The 18323-nt window shown below is 46.2% G+C and overlaps 1 long non-coding RNA gene across 1 annotated transcript in view; it reads right to left on the reverse strand.

Annotated features, from left to right (window-relative positions):
- LOC115477901 overlaps positions 1 to 18323 on the reverse strand; it is a 28991-nt gene that overhangs the window by 5674 nt on the left and 4994 nt on the right. The window lies entirely within an intron of this gene.

Here is an 18323-nt window from a genome sequence, read left to right on the forward strand (position 1 = left end):
CTGGCACAGACCGTATAAGTCTGCCCAGCACCATCTCCACCTCCCGCCACTGGTTCTGCCACCCAATCTTGGCTAAGTTCCTTAGGATCCATTCTTTCTGAACAGGATTCCTTTATGTTTATCCCACGCATGTTTGAATTCCGTTACTATTTTTGTTTCCACCACCTCCCGAGGGAGGGCATTCCAAGCGTCCACTACTCTCTCCGTGAAAAAATACTTCCTGACATTTTTCTTGAATCTGCCCCCCCCCCCCTTCAATCTCATTTCATGTCCTCTCGTTCTACCGCCTTCGCATCTCCGTAAAAGGTTCATTTGCAGATTAATACCTTTCAAATATTTGAACGTCTGTATCATATCACCCCTCTTTCTCCTTTCCTCCAGAGTGTACATGTTTAGGTCCGCAAGTCTCTCCTCATACGTCTTGTAACGCAAATCCCATACCATCCTCGTAGCTTTTCTTTGCACCACTTCAATTCTTTTTACATCCTTAACAAGATACGGCCTCCAGAGTTGAACACAATACTCCAGGTGGGGCCTCACCAACGACTTATACAGGGGCATCAACACCCCCTTTCTTCTGCTGGTCACACCTCTCTCTATACAGCCCAACAACCTTCTAGATACAGCCACTGCCTTGTCACACTGTTTTGTTGCCTTCAGATCCTCAGATACTATCACCCCAAGATCCCTCTTCCCCTCAGTACCTATCAGACTCTCCCCGCCTAACACATATGTCTCCCGTGGATTTCTACTCCCTAAGTGCATCACTTTGCATTTCTTCGCATTGAATTTTAATTGCCAAACCTTAGACCATTCTTCTAATCAATTCATCCTTGATTAGTCTGTATTCCCATAGACATAGTAACATAGTAGATGACGGCAGATAAAGACCTGCATGGTCCATCCAGTCTGCCCATGACAAACTCATATGTGTATACCTTACCTTGAATTTGTACCTGTCCTTTTCAGGGCACAGACCATATAAGTCTGCCCAGCAGTATTTCCCGTCTCCCAACCACCAGTCCCGCCTCCCATCACCGGCTCTGGTACAGACCGTATAAGTCTGCCCTCCCCTATCCTCGCCTCCCAACCACCACCCCCTCTTCCCCCCAACTGCTCCGCCACCCAATTTCAGCTAAGCTTCTGAGGATCCATTCCTTCTGCACAGGATTCCTCTATGCATATCCCACGCATGTTGAATATCATGCATGGCCTTAGACCCCCTACAAGAATCTCAGGGCTACGCTAAAGAACTTTCTCTTTCAGTGGACCTATGGAGGAATGTAGCGCCAGGGTGGTCCCCATTGCCTGATGCTTGTATATTAATCTTTTTTTTTCCTTTTTGTTGTCTATCCTCTTTTGTTTTTTTCTATTGCTTTGTTTGGTTCCCCTGTCCTATACATTGTCGGCATTTTTTTCTATCCTTTTGTGTAGACTACACCGCTTTGCTGTGCTTGGTTACCAGAAAGCAGTATCCTAAATATTGAATTAAACATTTGGGGCCCCATGAACATCTACACGGTTATCTTACACTAAAAACACTAGCATGCTTTTGTAAACTCACCAAAAAACTCCAAACCGCCCAAAACACAGCAGCCAGGCTGATATATGGTAAAACACGATTCGACAGCGCTAAACCACTTCGAGAAAAGCTGCACTGGCTCCCAATCAAAGAACGGATCATCTTCAAAATCTGCACCTTAGTCCACAAAATTTTCTACGGCATAGTCCCGGGATACATGACAGACCTCATTGATCTACCAACTAGAAACAGACTCGGATCAGCACGATCGTACCTAAACCAACATTACCCAAACTGTAAAGGGCTAAAATACAAAACAACTTACGCATCTAACTTCTCCTACATAAGCGCACAACCATGGAATGGACTTCCGCATGCAGTGAAAACAATACATGACCACCTAAGCTTCAGGAAATCATTAAACACCCACCTCTTCAAAAAAGCTTATCCCACTGATCCAACATAAATTCCCCAAACCCAGCAACACAAGATCATCTACGATCGTACTGGACAATTTATTATCCTCGACCCCATGACGCCTGAAACACTTCTTCCTTTGACTATAACACAACCTTGTATTTGTTATCAACCGTAATGGCAGTCGCCACTATGATTCTTTGTAAGCCACATTGAGCCTGCAAATAGGTGGGAAAATGTGGGGTATAAATGTAACAACTAAATAAATAAACAAGGCCCCAGACATATAGACGGTGCATGGCTGAGCTGGGATTTTTAACTCACTGATACTTGTGTCATCCTAAGTCCTGTCTCTACCACAAGAACATATGCCCCTCCCCCCCAATTCTATGTAGTACCAAAAGTTAAGACTGAATTATCAGCTAACTTTTGGTGCTAAAACATATGCTATGTTAAAATAGCATATGTTTTAGCCTACCGATCCAACATAAATGCCTGATCTATGCAACACAACAAAACTAAAGAACGTAATTGGACATAACACAACTCTTCCGTTGTACGATTCCCTAGTGTGGCTGTGCCACATGAAATTTTTATCTTACCACAACATCACTCTGTATTTGTTTACACCGGAGTCTGTAACGCCTCTCCGGTACTATGTAAGCCACATTGAGCCTACAAATAGGTGGGAAAATGTGGGATATAAATGAAACAAATAAAATAAATAAAAATAAAATAGGTCGAAATGGCAGTTAGTGCTCAGATGCTCTTCGATGACTTGGCGCCTAAGGGGCCGATATTCAAAGTGATCTAAGTGGACAGAAGAAGCTCCTGCCCGGTTAATTTCTTTGTATGAGGTTAATATTCAGCGATGCGTAACCAGATAAGTGTCACTGAATATCGGCATTAAAGGGTCCTTTTACAAAGCAACGGTACGCCCACCGCAGGCTTACAGCGTGGCAATCCAGAGCTACCGCCGGCCCAACGCGGGCACCAGTGGTAGTTTCCACCCCCAGCTTGCGGCATTTCCAATGCTAGTGGAAATATTAGAAAACTGTTTCTGCAGGGGGTTAGCCAGCGGTAATCAGGCAGCACCACACACTGGCCGGTTTCCGCCGGGTTAGCATGGGATCCCTTACAGCCACATCGATGGGTGATGGTAAGAGCTCCCCCTCTGCATGGCCACGTGATAAGTGCAATTTTACCGTGTGGCTATTTTTTAAATATACTGTGGGGAAAAAGGGCGGCAGCGCACGGCAAAAGTGGGCTCCTAACTGCCAATAGCACCTAAGTCAACCGGACACATAGGATCGAAAAAAACACAATCCAATCTTTGCCCAGTTTCACTTCTGAATATCGCACTAAGGGGCCCATTTACAAAGGCACGCTGAAAAATGGCCTGCAGTAGTATGGATGGATGTTTAAGGTGCGCGCATTTTTCAGCGCACCTGTAAAAAAGGCCTTTTTAAAATTATTTGCCGAAAATGGGCGTGTGGCAAAATGAAAATTGTCGCGCGTCCATTTTGGGTCTGAGACCTTACCGCCAACCATTGACCTAGGGGTAAGGTCTCACGTGGTAACCGTGCAGCAATGGTCTACGCGCGTAAAATGCCAATTACCGCCCGTGTGCCAGAAAATAAAAATATTTTCTGGCGCGTGTAGCAGACTCACGTAAAAAATGAAATTACTGCAAAGGAGGCCACATGGTAGCCGGGTAGTAATTCAAAGTTGACGCTCGTTGGGCATGCGTAGTCGCCTATGTGGCTTAGTAAAAGGGGCCCCTCGGTGATAATTGGCCGAACATGCCTGTATATTCTATGCTGGTGCCGGATGTAGTCTGGCATAGCCGCTGAGGGGGGGGGCAGGGGGGACAAAATTCCCTGGGCCCGGGCCTCCAAGGGGGGCCCAGTGACACAGTCTCACCCACCCTCCGTCGTCGATCATCCGCCACTGGGCCGGGCCCCCTGCATTGAAATCACAGCGCCTCTTACCTCCATGTGAAAGCGCTGCAGGCAGCAGCAGATCGCCTCCCTTCGGGCCTCCTTCCCTCCCTGTGTTCTGCCCTCGTCTGACGTAACATTCCGCGAGGGCGGGACACAAGGAGGGAAGGAGGGCCGAAGGGAGGCGATCTGCTGCTGCCTACAGCGCTTTCACACGGAGGTAAGAGGCGTTGTGATTTCAATGCAGGTGGTCCAACACGGTGGCGGACGGAGGGGGGCAGGTGGAGGAGGGGAGCAGTGACCTCGGGGGGGGGGGGGGGGGGGGGCGGGACCCGGCCCAGTCTCTCGGCGGCCCTGTAGTCCGGCATTGAGTATCTGTGCAAAATGCTTGTAGGAGCCAGAAAAACACTGAGCGTTGCTGGTGAATACTTACCCCTGACTGCTTCCCACTATTTAAGGACATGGCGTACTGAATACTGTCAGCTGCAGCCATTAACACCTGCCACAGAGTAATGGCAAGTAGCCACCTAACTGCTGACTTACACAAATTTACCATTCTAGAAGACTAACGCCACGGATTCTATATAGGATGCTGAGCCCAGATGTGCGCACACACTAATCAGTCAATTGGGTGCTAGCAATCAATTATTGAGGTTAATTGGAGTTAATTGGCATTAATTTGGATTAACGCTGCATGCTCAAAGTGTCTCATGTGCATCCCAAGAAGGGGAATGACCATGGGAGGGGCCTGGGTGGGTCAGGAGCATTCCAAATATTTAGGCACAGCGTTATAGGATGCCAGGGATACCCTTGTCACGTTCTAGACCAGGTTTCAGCTGTCATAAGTCCTCGTGCTGAAAGCCGGGTGCAGGAATCTACTCTCAGCACGATTCTAGAAAGGGGACTCAGCCTGGAGCATCCTTTACAGAAATGCGCTTAGTGCAAACCAGTGGCGTAGCTAACTGGGGCCATGGGGGCCTGGACCCCCGTAGGTTTGGCCCTGGACCCCCCTGCCGACGACCCTCTGGACCACCCTCCCACCGCCAACCCTACCCGCAGCCGCCATCGCCGTCGGCTACCTTTGCTGGCGGGGGACCCCAACCCCCGCCAGCCGAGGTGCTCTTCTTCCGGCGCAAGGCTTCGTTCTGTTTCTGTGAGTCTGACGTGCGTCTGATGCGGCCGTGCACTACTACTACTACTACTATTTAGCATTTCTATAGCGCTACAAGGCATACGCAGCGCTGCACAAACATAGAAGAAAGACAGTCCCTGCTCAAAGAGCTATGTAATAAAAGTGAGCCAAGTATAGGACAATCAAGCCATTGTGACATCACTGATGAGGTTGGCTCTTATTGGTGGCCTGAGGCATTATGACATCACAATATTAGCTCTGGTTACAAGAGACTACTACTACTACTATTTAGCATTTCTATAGTGCTACAAGGCGTACGCAGCGCTGCACAAACATAGAAGAAAGACAGTCCCTGCTCAAAGAGCTTACAATCTAATAGACAAAAAAATAAAGTAAGCAAATCAAATCAATTAATGTGAACGGGAAGGAAGAGAGGAGGGTAGGTGGAGGCGAGTGGTTACAAGTGGTTACGAGTCAAAAGCAATGTTAAAGAGGTGGGCTTTCAGTCTAGATTTAAAGGTGGCCAAGTATGTGCAGGACGTCAGACAAACAGAAGCCTTCGCCTGCGCGGCCACATTGGTGATCTGCAAGGGCCGACTTCTACATGGAATGTTGCTAGTGGAATAGCAACATTCCATGTAGAATCTCAAATAGTAGCAACAGTGGAGGAGTGGCCTAGTGGTTAGGGTGGTGGACTTTGATTCTGGGGAACTGGGTTCGATTCCCACTGCAGCTCCTTGTGACTCTGGTACAAAATAAGTACCTGAATATATGTAAACCGCTTTGAATGTAGTTGCAAAAACCTCAGAAAGGCAGTATATCAAGTCCCATTTCCCTTTCCCCCTTTCCCTTATGACATCACAATATCAGAAGTGAGCCAAGTATCGGGCAATCAAGCCATTGTGACATCACTGATGAGGTTGGCTCTTATTGGTGGAATGAGTGGAGGAGTAGCCTAGTGGTTAGTGCAGCAGACTCTGATTCTGGGGAACTGGGTTCAATTCCCACTGCAGCTCCTTGTGACTGGGCAAGTCACTTAACCCTTCATTGCCCCTGCTACAAAATAAGTACCTGAATATATGTAAACCACTTTGAATGTAGTTGCAAAAAACCTCAGAAAGGCGGTATATCAAGTCCCATTTCCCTTTCCCTTATGACATCACAATATCAGAAGTGAGCCAAGTATCGGGCAATCAAGCCATTGTGACATCACTGATGAGGTTGGCTCTTATTGGTGGAATGAGTGGAGGAGTAGCCTAGTGGTTAGTGCAGTGGACTTTGATCCTGGGGAACTGAGTTCAATTCTCACTGCAGCTCCTTGTGACTCTGGGCAAGTCACTTAACCCTCCATTGCCCCTGGTACAAAATAAGTACCTGAATATATGTAAAACGCTTTGAATGTAGTTGCAAAAACCTCAGAAAGGCGGTATATCAAGTCCCATTTCCCTTTCCCCCTTTCCCTTATGACATCACAATATCAGAAGTGAGCCAAGTATCGGGCAATCAAGCCATTGTGACATCACTGATGAGGTTGGCTCTTATTGGTGGAATGAGTGGAGGAGTAGCCTAGTGGTTAGTGCAGTGGACTTTGATCCTGAGGAACTGAGTTTGATTCCCACTGCAGCTCCTTGTGACTCTGGGCAAGTCACTTAACCCTCCATTGCCCCTGGTACAAAATAAGTACCTGAATATATGTAAACCGCTTTGAATGTAGTTGCAAAAACCTCAGAAAGGCGGTATATCAAGTCCCACTTCTCTTCCCCCTATATGGAATGGGATAAAACCAGTACTGGTTCAACCTATCACATGAATCTGGAGCCATGGATGGCCATCAGGACTATCTTTTTATTCCTGGATACGCCTTTAAGAGGATGACTGTGGTTTAATGTTTGAGCTTTTCAGTCAAAATTTTGTATCTGTCTAAAAAACCCCAAAAACAAATCAAAGCTCTTCCCACTCTCACATTGAATTCTTTCCAGAGTTTTATCACATTCACAGTATTACGTTGTTTTGGGATTACTCATTGCCTCACTAGGACAAAGGTATGGTATCAACCCGTTCCTAACCCTGGAGGGATGTTGCGAAAGGAACTCATTTATGGAGCTTTTTTGTTTTTTTCTTCAGGGGAATGAATAAAATAAACAGAGGAGTGGGAGCAAAATATAAAACAGACTGTGAGCGGTGATCCTGCTGGTGAAAAAGTGTCCAGCAATCAGGAACCACAGGTAATGCCCCCCCCCCCCCCCCCCCATCCACCATCCATATTGTAGCACTATCTGGGCCCCTTCAGAACCTCCCCAATCCTTTTTTTAAAAAAATTCTGCACCTGCCCCTTCTCCTCCCCAATATACTCCACTCTTGGCGATCCTTAAAAAAAGAATGTTGTTCTATCTGGTCCTTCCCATACTACCAACCTTCCACAATCCTTTCAGATAATTATTTTGTACCTTGTCATCCCCCCCTCCCCCACACACAAACCATTCTACTCTCGTTGAGCCTTAAAAAAATATCTCTACACTGGGCCCCTCTGTATGCCCCACACCAATCTTTTTTTTAAAGGTTTGCTGTACCTGAATCCCCTACTGCCCCCCCCCCCCAGCACATTCTTGTTGTCCTGTGGGTGGGTTCTAATGGGGGCAGAAGCCATCTCTAGTTGCCTCTGCCCAGTGGCTGCCTCTTCCACATTGGTGCCACCAGAGTCCCTAGCAGCAGTCCCATGGTTCTACCACTAGGGGTCAGGCTGCCATTCTTGAGGTGCTCTTAACTTTCAATGAATAACACAGTTGCAAAGTTTCATTTTGCATATGTAGAGAGACACTAGGGTCCTGTTTAAGGGTGCTGGCAGGGATAACCAGAAACTCTACTAAGAGAGAAGTGACTTCAGTGAGCAGTATTACGAGTGGAGGAGATTTATGTAGGAGGGAACTCTTCTGGGATATAAAACCCCGTACTTAATTCATAAGTACTTAAGTAATGCCACACTGGGAAAAGACCAAGGGTCCATCGAGCCCAGCATCCTGTCCACGACAGCGGCCAATCCAGGCCAAGGGCACCTGGCGAGCTTCCCAAACGTACAAACATTCTATACATGTTATTCCTGGAATTGTGGATTTTTCCCAAGTCCATTTAGTAGCGGTTTATGGACTTGTCCTTTAGGAAACCGTCTAACCCCTTTTTAAACTCTGCTAAGCTAACCACCTTCACCACGTTCTCCGGCAACAAATTCCATAGTTTAATTAAATGCGTTGGGCGAAGAAACATTTTCTCCGATTTGTTTTAAATTTACTACACTATAGTTTCATCGCATGCCCCCTAGTCCTAGTATTTTTGGAAAGCGCTTCACATCCACCTGTTCCACTCCACTCATTATTTTATATACCTCTATCATGTCTCCCCTCAGCCGTCTCTTCTCCAAGCTGAAAAGCCCTTGCCTCCTTAGTCTTTCTTCATAGGGAAGTCGTCCCATCCCCGCTATCATTTTAGTCGCCCTTCGCTGCACCTTTTCCAATTCTACTATATCTTTCTTGAGATGCGGCGACCAGAATTGAACACAATACTCAAGGTGCGGTCGCACCATGGAGCGATACAACGACATTCAAATCCTCATCTTTGGCTCCTTGCCTCCCTTGGCCGAATGACCTGCATGTGAGGGGGCAGCCATCCAGTCCAAAGGCCCAGCCGTCTAAGCCCGACCAATTATAGGAAATAGAGCTACCTGGCTGCCCTAGAAAGAAGAATCTACAGACAGAGATCTAGAAGCATTTTCAGTGACAGTGGTTGCTTAAGCCCTGTGCTGTGACCAGGCCACTGGGAAAGGGGTTCCTGCTGTATCTACTCGTGGGACCCAAGGTGTAAAGGAAAAGGTTGACTGAGTTGTGCATTTCCAGAAGAGCAACCAGGACCCCCCCTATCATCTAAGCGGGCTCCTGAAACAGCTCCTGAGGCTGAAGAGGAAGCTACAAACCGCTTAGAGCAATGAGTCTCCTGGGACCATCCTACATCCTACCAGAACAAAGCTACCTGATGCACTGCTTAGGTGCCTCCGAATCTCCCAATATTGTCACCCAGCCTTAGCAGTGAGAAATCTTCTTTGAAACTGTACTATTTGTTACATTGTTACTAAGGAGAGTAAACGGAGGATATTCACCTATTCCTACAAGAAGAGGTAAAGAATACAAGGGAGACTTTGTGAATCTTATTTGCTTGCTGCCTTTGCTATTGTCTCTTTTATTTGCCACCACAGACTAAGTACTGTTTTTGGTTTTGAATGCCAATATTGGAGCAGTCAGGCTTATTGACTGGGTGGAGAATGCAGCCCTGTGTGGACAAACTGCCTACAGCCTCCTGCTGTTTGTTGGTTCCAGCCCTGGCCCCACACCAAGAAACTAGCTATGTCTCCAGGAACAAGCAAAGGCCTGCCTTACACACAGTAAGGAATTGCTTTGCAGGATTCACACAGCTCATTAGTAGAGGAGGGGCCTAGTGGTTAGAGCACCGGTCTTGCCAGCAAGAGGTGGCTGGTTCAAATCCCACTGCTGTTCCATCCTTGTGATCTTGGGCAAGTCACTTAACCCTCCATTGCCTCAGGTACAAACTTAGATTGTGAGCCGAGTACCTGAATGTAACTTACCTTGAGCTACTACTGAAAAAGGTGTGAGCAAAATCTAAATAAATAAATATATGGAATGTTGCTACTATTAAAGATTCTACATGGAATGTTGACACTTCTTGAGATTCTGGAATGTTGCTACTATTTGAGATTCTACACAGAATGTTGTTAGTGGAGGAGTAGCCTAGTGGTTAGAGCACCAGGTCTTGCAATCCAGAGGTGGCCAGTTTAAATCCCACTGCTGTTCCGTGTGATCTTGGGCAAGTCACTTAACCCTCCATTGCCTCAAGTACAAACTTAGATTGTGAGCCCTCCTGGGACAGAGAAATATCCAGAGTACCTGAATGTTAACTCACCTTGAGCTACTACTGAAAAAGGTGTGAGCAAAATCTAAATAAATAAAATTTAATATGCCTTGATGTAAAAAGTACTGCATTAACTTGCTGTATTGGCAAATAACTCCCATTATTGCCTGTTAATTGGCAAATAATACAGCTTAATAACTAGAGGTCTCATATTCAATTGGCAACAATCTATGTTTTACTGACCACAATATAGTTGATTTTCAGTTATTTTTAGCGGCACTAAGGGCCGGATTCTAAATATCCACGCGGTAAACATTTCCACCTAAACGTATTATATAAGTGATGTGATAACAGCGGTTAGCGTATCTGGGTATAAAAAAGGTTTGGACAAATTCCTGGAGGAAAAGTCCATAGTCTGCTTTTGAGACAGACATGGGAAGCAACTGCTTGCCCTCGGATGGAGTGTTGCCACAATTTGGGTTTCTGCCAGGTACTTGTGACCTGGCTTGGACACTGTTTGGAATCAGGATACTGGGCTAGATGGACCATTGGTCTGAATCCAGTATGGCTACTCTTATGTTCTTATGTAATGAAAGGAGAGTTTAATTTTACTTCCATTTAATTACAATATATTCCATTTTATAACACCAGGCTTCCCAAGGCAGATTACAACAACAGTTAAGATGAACCCATCAGGAAAGAAGATATCCTCACTGAAATTTGGCCATGTATTACTATATTCTATAGAACAATTTAGAGAAAAATTATCACAAAATATAGAGTTTACTACTGCTGTTTCTATCAGCTACAATATTTTTATGATGTTTTAGTGTTATTTCATGATATATATCTAGATATGGTTCAAATAAAAATTAAAATCCTTTACCCTCCAGCTTTTAAGGCACTGCCTATCCAACTGGAACAGCTTTTACAGATGGACCACGCATAGGCAGTCCGTTATTTCTAATAAGCATTTCCAATTGGTTTCAGTAGCGTTTGCAATTGTTTTGGGTGTACCCATGTGGCGGCAAGCCCAGCCTACTGGATTCAGTCCCCCATAATGGGCCAGATAGGCGCATGCCTTCTCCTGTTCTCAATCTATCCTCCTTGGGGAGGACTCATAGGGGCGTGGCTGATGGGCTTGCTGGAGGGAGATGGGGGAGGAGTCACTCAGGCTCCTCTGATAAGCTGCAGAAAACCAGGAAGTGGGGCTAGAAGGAAGCTGAGTTACAAGTGGCATGCAAAAATGTCCTGGCAGGAGGAGGAATTAAGGCTGTGCAAGGCTGCAGGTAGCTTAGAAATAGCACCGACCACTAGAACCTCTCCCTGTGATTTGATGGGGCACAAGAGATGTATCAATTTAACTAGGGTTACCATACATCTGGATTTCCCCAGAGATGTCATCGGACGTTTTTTGAGCCAGCTCATTTGTCTGGGTTTCTGGGCTGGCAGGCTGACTGGCTGGCGGACGTTCAGATGGACAGGCTTGCCTTCTCCCCTCCCCCAAGCCTACCATAGTGCACCCTGGTGGTCTAGTGGCCTCTTTGGGGCAAGAAAGAACTCCACTCTTTCCTGCCAGCTGACACTAACCTCCCCGCTACTGCTGCTTCTTGAAAATGGCTGCCAAGACTTCAGCCACCACTTGAAGTCTTGGCAGCCATTTTCAAAAGTGGAGGCAGGCATGGAGGTCATGGCAGCAGGCAGGAAAGAATGGGGTTCTTTCCTGCCCTGAAGAGGCTAATAGCCCACCAGGGCTGCAAGGTAGGCCCGGGAGGGGAGGGAGAGAAGGGGCAAGCTGCTCATAGATGGGAAGGAGAGAAGGGGGCAGCTGCTTGTGGATGGGGGGAAGGGAAAGGAAAGGGGACATGCTGTACATGGAGGGGGAGAAGGGAAGGGAAAAGGGGGAAATGCAGCACATGAATAGAAGGGGATGGACAGGAGAGGAGGCCATGCTGCTCATGGATAAGAGGAAATGGACAGGGGGACAGGCTGCTCAAGGATGTTTATTTATTGCATTTGTATCCCACATTTTCCCACCTTTTTGCGGGTTCAGTGTGGCTTACAATATGATATAAATGATGGAAATACAATTTGTTACAACTTGGTTATGGATTACATTGTGTAGATTTAAGCGAGACAGTCAAGTAATGTTAAGGAATATAACAATGGAACACAGACATTGAAACATTGGAAGGGGACAATGGGAGGCTTAAAGGCAGTGGTGTGCTGGAGCAGGCTCTCACAGGCTCGCAAGAGCCGGTTGTTAAGTTTTTAAGAATTTTGGGAGCCGGTTGTTAAAGTAGGGCCCTCCATGGCTACTTTAACAACTGGCTCCCAAAATGTGGGCTTGGGCCCCCTGCTGAATTCTCTTTTACTTTGCTAGTGGGGATGTTGAGCCCTGCCAGCCAAGTAAATAGACTGCTGCTGTTCCCCGCTCCTTGTTTCCAGCTCTGAGCAGCAGGCTGGGACTTCTCCAGCATGTGTGAGAAGTTTCAGCATGCTGCTCAGAGCAAGACCTTGGGAGTGGGGCAGTCCATTTAATGGCTGCCAGCAAAGGTATGCCTAGTGTGCCTGCATGAAGGGAGGGAGGAGAGAGAGGCAAATGTTGCTCCCCCCCCCCCCCCCCCCCCCCCGGCCACCCTTGGCCCTTCCAACTGCAGAGCTGGCTAGTCCGGAGAAAGAGCCTGTTGTTAAAAATTTACCAGCACACTCCTGCTTAAAGGGCAATATTAAGGCATGAAGACATATGGTATACATATTTCTCTGAGTGGAGGTATGAGTGATGTGAGATTACGGGGAGAGGATTGTAGAATTGGATGTGTGATGCATTAGTGAACAGTGAGTATGGACTTTATGTGTTTTGGCTCTTTCCGTATGTTTTTTCAAAAAGATGGGTCTTCAATACTTTGCGGAAGGAAGTTTGTTTGTGGATTGTTCTTAAGTTGCGCGGCAGTGTATTCCAAAACTGCGTGCGTATGTGAGAGAAGGTTGACGCGTGTAGCGTCTTGTATTTCAGGCCCTTGCATTTGGGGAAGTGAAGGTCGAGGAAAGTTCGAGATGATCTTTTGGCGTTCCTGGGTAGTAAGTCTATTAACTCAGACATGTAGGCTGGGGCTTCGCCGTGAATGATTTTGTGGACTAATGTGCATACTTTGAAAGTGATGCGTTCCTTGAGTGGTAGCCAGTGTAGTTTCTCTCTTAATGGCTTTGCACTTTCATATTTTGGTTTGCTTTTTGGGAAATGTATATCTTTTGTAATTTTGTATTTAGACTACATTTCTGTCACTTTTACTAGTATTTTCACTGCTTATGGAATCTGGCTTTCTTGGGGGATCAAGGTGACTGTGCAGCTGGGGTGGGGGCCAGGGGTGGGCTGGGGCAGGGCTGGGGTGGATATGGTAACCCTGAGTTGAACACAATGAATGTGAGTAAAAACAGCAGAAATTAACCAATCAACCTTCAAAGAAATTCTGCTGGAGTGATAAGTTTGTTCAACAAAGAGCCAGTAGATTTTAGCACAGTTTTCTTGTTTGTTTGTTTGTTTTTGCATCAGGAGCAATTTAATGTGCAGAGATTTACATGTGTTATGCACAGCAAAGCCAGTACTCAAAATCTGATCGCAAGCCTGCCAAACCAAACAGCACTGATTACTAGAACTCTGACAGCAGCTACTCTACCATGTAATTACTATTCTAGTATAGATTTCTTAACAATTACTATGAACAAGGACAACCAGTCTCTGAACCATGTAGCTTGCTACTAAAGACCTCAACAAATTTTCACTGAATCTTGGAAACAGTCCCAAAACTTAGGAGACCTCTCCAGCTTCTCCTCCCTCTCTCTAGTGTTTGAATGAAGGCAGTCTCTTTCCTGAAGCATGCAGTTAACTGTGTGGCAACGCCACTTGGATAGTAGAAACAAAAAGGCAACTGCTTTGTTAATGCACATATCACCAAGACATGGGTCCCAAGCAGTCTTACTTTCTCATAGTCCACCAGCTTTTACCCAGTCTCTCAATCATATCCCCCTCTCAGCCTTCACCAAGTCTTCCTCTCTCGTACACCACCACCTTCACCCAGTCTCTCTTTCTTTCTCATACCTCCCCCCCCCCCCCCTCCAAAACATCCACCGGGTCTCTTTCTTTCATTCCCTCTCTGCCTTCACCCAGTCTCTCTGTCTCTCTCATGTGTCTCTCCCTACCCCAACACATCCAGGTCCTCTCACTCTCATTCATATTCCTCACTTCCAAGCAACTAATGAGCATAAGAACATAAGAAACTGGGTCAGACCAATGGTCCATGGAGCCCAGTATCCTCTTTTTCCAAATAGTGGTCAAGCCAGGTCACAAGTACCTAGCAGGAGCCCAAATCGTGGCAACATTCCATACTACAGATCCCAGGGCAAGCAGTTGCTTCCCATCTCTGTCGCAAAAGCAGACTATGGACTTTTCCTCCAGGAATTTGTCCAAACCTTTTTTAAACCCAGATACACTAACCACTGTTACCACATCCTCTGGCAAAGAGTTCCAGAGCTTATCTATTTGTTGAGTGAAAAAATATTTCCTTCTATTTGTTTTAAAAGTATTTCTATGTAATTTCCTTGAGTGTCCCCCTAGTCTTTGTACTTTTGGAATGAGTAAAAAATTGATTTACTTCTACTCATTCTACACCACTCAGGTTTTTGTAGACATCAATCATATCTCTTCTCATCTGTCCCTTTTCCTAGCTGAAGAGCCCTAACCTTGTTAGCTTTTCCTCTTACAAGAAGAGTTCCACCCCCTTTATCATTTTGGTTGCTCTTTGAAGCTTTTCTAAATTCACTATATCTTTTTTGAGACACAGTGACCAGAAATGAATGTAATGCTCAAGGTGTGGATGCACCATGGAGATACAAAGGCATTATTTTTTTTATTTATTTTTGTTACATTTGTACCCTGTGCTTTCCCACTCATTGTAGCTTACATATTGTATACAGGTACTTATTTGTACCTGGGGCAATGGAGGGTTGGGTGGCTTGCCCAGGGTCACAGGGAGCTGCCTGTGCTTGAGGTGGGAATTGAACTCAGTTCCTCAGGACCAAGGTCCACCACCCTAACCACTAGGCCACTCTTCCATCCACCATCCCTTTCCTAATAATTCCTAGCATCCTGGGGTTTTTTGGCCGCCGCTGCACACTGAGCAGAACATTTCAGTGTATTATCTATAACGACACCCAGATCTTTTTCTTGAGTGCTGACCCCCAAGATGGACTCTAGCATCACGTAACTATGATTTGGCTTCCGATCAGATACCGCATACAATTCAAGCTTCTCCTACTAACCTACAAATGCACTCGATCTGCAGCCCCTCCTTACCTCTCTACCCTCATTTCCCCTTACGTCCCTACCCGTAACCTCCACTCTCAAGACAAATCCCTCCTTTCAATACCCTTCTCCACCACCGCCAACTCTAGGCTCCGCCCTTTCTGTCTCGCCTCACCCCATGCTTGGAACAAACTCCCTGAGCACATACGCCAGGCCCCCTCCCTACCCATCTTCAAATCATTGCTCAAAGCCCACCTCTTCAATGTCGCCTTCGGCACCTAATCACAACACCTCTACTCAGGAATTCGAGACTACCCCAACTTGACATTTTGTCCTTTAGATTGTAAGCTCTTCTGAGCAGGGACCGTCCTTAGTTATTAATTTGTACAGCGCTGCGTAACCCTAGTAGCGCTCTAGAAATGTTAAGTAGTAGTAGTAGTAGTAGTAGGTGATAACTACTACTACTACTACTACTATTTAGCATTTCTATAGCGCAACAAAGCGTACGCAGCGCTGCACAAACATAGAAGAAAGACAGTCCCTGCTCAAAGAGCTTACAATCTAGTAGACAAAAAATAAAGCAAACAAATCAATTAATGTGTAGAGGAAGGAAGAGAGGAGGGTAGGTGGAGGCGAGTGGATACAAGTGGTTACGAGTCAAAAGCAATGTTAAAGAGGTGGGCTTTCAATCTAGATTTAAAGATGGTCAAGGATGGGGCAAGACGTAGGGGCTCAGGAAGTCTATTCCAGGCATAGGGCGCAGCAAGACAGAAGGAGCGAAGACTGGAGTTGGCAGTAGTGGAGAAGGGAACAGACGGAGTGCATGGGAAGGGGTGTAGGGAAGGACGAGTGTGAAGAGATACTGGGGAGCAGCAGAGCGAGTACATTTATAGGTTAGTAGAAGAAGTTTGAACAGGATGTGAAAACGGATAGGGAGCACGAGTACAACACCTGCTAAGGTGCTTGGAGGTCCCCATAACCAGCTCCCTTCAAACGACACAATGATTATGATTTGGAACCAAATTACTACTCTAACTGAGGAAACTGATACTTCCTCTGTGTACATCTATATGCTGCACAAGCCAGTATGTTTGAAAATATAAGTGAGATGAAATAAAAATGCCACCAACAATAAATAATGACAATGTGGATGCAGCAGCTGATAGGTTTGTTGGCTTTGTTTTGGGGTATACCAAGATGGCGGCTGCATGGGGGGAGGGAGTTAGCTTCAGGTTTTTGATGTCATGCCATCTCCTGTTCTCGATCTAACTTCGTCGGTCCTCCCTAATGCTAGCCATAACTTCCTGATACACAACATGCAATCTCTGTTCTCATAGGCCAAATTGTGTATGTGACCCATTTTCTCCAATCACTGAGAGATTTGCCAGGTTAATGCTTCCACCCAAGGTATAACCTCTGACCCTATTAGTCATCCACAGCCCACTAGCCTTTGCACCCTTCCCTGCAGTGGGTAGGATGTCCAAAGCCTCAATCTCCCTCTTTTTCTCTCTGAAAAAGCATTCTCCTGTTTGTTTGTTTATTTATTTATTTATTTGTTACATTTATATCCCACATTTCCCCACCTATTTGTAGGCTCAACGTGGCTTACATAGTACCGGAGAGGCGTTTGCAGACTCCGGTGTAAACAAATACAAAGTGATGTTGTGGTGCGATAAAGTTCATGTGGCACAGCCACATTAGGGAATCGTAGAATTGAAGAGTTGTGTTATGTCCATTATGTGCTTTAGTTTGGTTGTGTTGCAGAGATTAGGCATTTAAGTTGGATCGGTAGGGTTTGCCTTTTTAAACAGGTTAGTTTTGAGTGATTTCTGGAAGTTTAGGCGGTCGTACGTCGTTTTCAAGGCTTTTGGTAATGCGTTCCACAGCTAGAAGAATGGTCTAAGGTTTGGCAATTAAAATTCAATGCGAAGAAATGCAAAGTGATGCACTTAGGAAGTAGAAATCCACGGGAGACGTATGTGTTAGGCGAGGAGAGTCTGATAGGTACGGGCGGAGAGAGGGATCTTGGGGTGATAGTATCTGAGGATTTGAAGGCGACGAAACAGTGTGACAAGGCAGTGGCAGTAGCTAGAAGGTTGCTAGGCTGTAGAGAGAGAGGTGTGACCAGCAGAAGAAAGGGGGTGTTGATGCCCCTGTATAAGTCGTTGGTGAGGCCCCACCTGGAGTATTGTGTTCAGTTTTGGAGGCCGTATCTTGTTAAGGATGTAAAAAGAATTGAAGCGGTGCAAAGAAAAGCTACGAGAATGGTATGGGATTTGCGTTCCAAGACGTATGAGGAGAGACTTGCTGAACTAAACATGTATACTCTGGAGGAAAGGAGGAACAGGGGTGATATGATACAGACGTTCAAATATTTGAAAGGTATTAATCCGCAAACGAACCTTTTCCGGAGATGAGAAGGTGGTAGAACGAGAGGACATGAAATGAGATTGAAGGGGGGCAGACTCAAGAAAAATGTCAGGAAGCATTTTTTCACGGAGAGAGTAGTGGATGCTTGGAATGCCCTCCCGCGGGAGGTGGTGGAAATGAAAACGGTAACGGAATTCAAACATGCGTGGGATAAGCCGAAGGAATGGATCCTCAGGAGCTTAGTCAAGATCGGGAGGCGGGGCTGGTGGTTGGGAGGCGGGGATAGGGCTGGGCAGACTTATACGGTCTGTGCCAGAGCCAGTGGTGGGAAGCGGGACTGGTGGTTGGGAGGCAGGGATAGTGCTGGACAGACTTGTACAGTCTGTGCCAGAGCCGGTGGTTGAGAGGCAGGGCTGGTGGTTGGGAGGCGGGGATAGTGCGGGGCAGACTTATACGGTCTGTGCCCTGAAGAGCACAGGTACAAATCAAAGTAGGGTATACACAAAAAGCAGCAAATATGAGTTATCTTGTTGGGCAGACTGGATGGACCGTGCAGGTCTTTTTCTACCGTCATCTACTATGTTACTATGAGGGGCATAATCGAACAGAAACGCCTATCTCCATGGGCATTTATCTCCGAGAACGGGTCCGTGAAGGGGCGGACCGAATCGTATTTTCGAAAAAACATGGACGTTTATCTTTTTTTGAGCTGGGCGTTTTTGTTTT

The sequence above is a fragment of the Microcaecilia unicolor genome, chromosome 9, assembly GCF_901765095.1.
Source record: "Microcaecilia unicolor chromosome 9, aMicUni1.1, whole genome shotgun sequence".
Classification (NCBI taxonomy): Eukaryota; Metazoa; Chordata; class Amphibia; order Gymnophiona; family Siphonopidae; genus Microcaecilia; species Microcaecilia unicolor.